The sequence below is a fragment of the Nannospalax galili genome, unplaced genomic scaffold (assembly GCF_000622305.1).
Source record: "Nannospalax galili isolate Female #2095 unplaced genomic scaffold, S.galili_v1.0 scaffold3109, whole genome shotgun sequence".
Lineage (NCBI taxonomy): Eukaryota > Metazoa > Chordata > Mammalia > Rodentia > Spalacidae > Nannospalax > Nannospalax galili.
In genome coordinates this window covers 70,275-71,052 of record NW_008358944.1, presented here as the reverse complement: position 1 = coordinate 71,052, position 778 = coordinate 70,275, and the positions used below count along the sequence as shown (strand labels likewise).

General features: G+C 39.5%; 1 protein-coding gene across 5 annotated transcripts in view; it reads left to right on the top strand.

Moving 5' to 3' along the window:
* Window positions 1-778, top strand: part of LOC103725290 (COBW domain-containing protein 1) — a 66,730-nt gene that overhangs the window by 41,861 nt on the left and 24,091 nt on the right. The window lies entirely within an intron of this gene.

The window sequence follows — 778 nt, the reverse complement described above, 5'->3', positions numbered from 1 at the left end:
GTGAAGAAGTAAAGGCAAGAGTAATTAGCATTACAAGTTCTAGACAGGGAACTAGAAAAAAGTCAGAACAGGGCAATTTTCAAATGTTTGTATGAAAGTCCATTGGAATTTCTTGACAAGGGCTTCCAAAAGCATCCCTCTATTGGGTTCTTACTCATTTTTATTTTGTCTTCCAAGGCTGGACTAGTTGGCTGGAAGAGTGGCTGGCTACTTAGGTGAGGGTCCAGTGACCCTGCTTGGCACTCCTTTAATGAATGAGCACAACCTTCAGAAAGCACAATTGTGACTATGTTTAGTGATCAGGCCCAGCCGAAGTTGTGATGATAGTAGTTATTTCATGCAGAAGGGACTGCTGTATAACATCATCTTATTAAAAGGACCTGGAATTTAAAAGGATTTGGTGCTAGGAGCCACATATGAGGGAGAACATACGTCGTTTGTTTTTCTGAGTCTGTGTTACTTCACTTAGTATAACAGTTTCTAGATCCATCCATTTGCCTGCAAATTTCATTATTTCATCTTTCTTTACTGCTGAATAGAACTCCATTGTGTAAATATACCACATTTTTGTTAACCACTCGTCAGTTGAGGGACACTTAGGTTGCTTCCATCTCTTAGCTATTGTGAAAAGAGCAGCAACAAACATGGTTGTATAAGTGTCTCTACAATAGGGTAAGTCCTCTGGGTATATGCAAAGGACTGGTATAACCAGGTCATATGGTAGATTCATTTTTAGTTTTTTAAGAGTTCTCCACACTGTTTTCCATAGAGGCTGCAC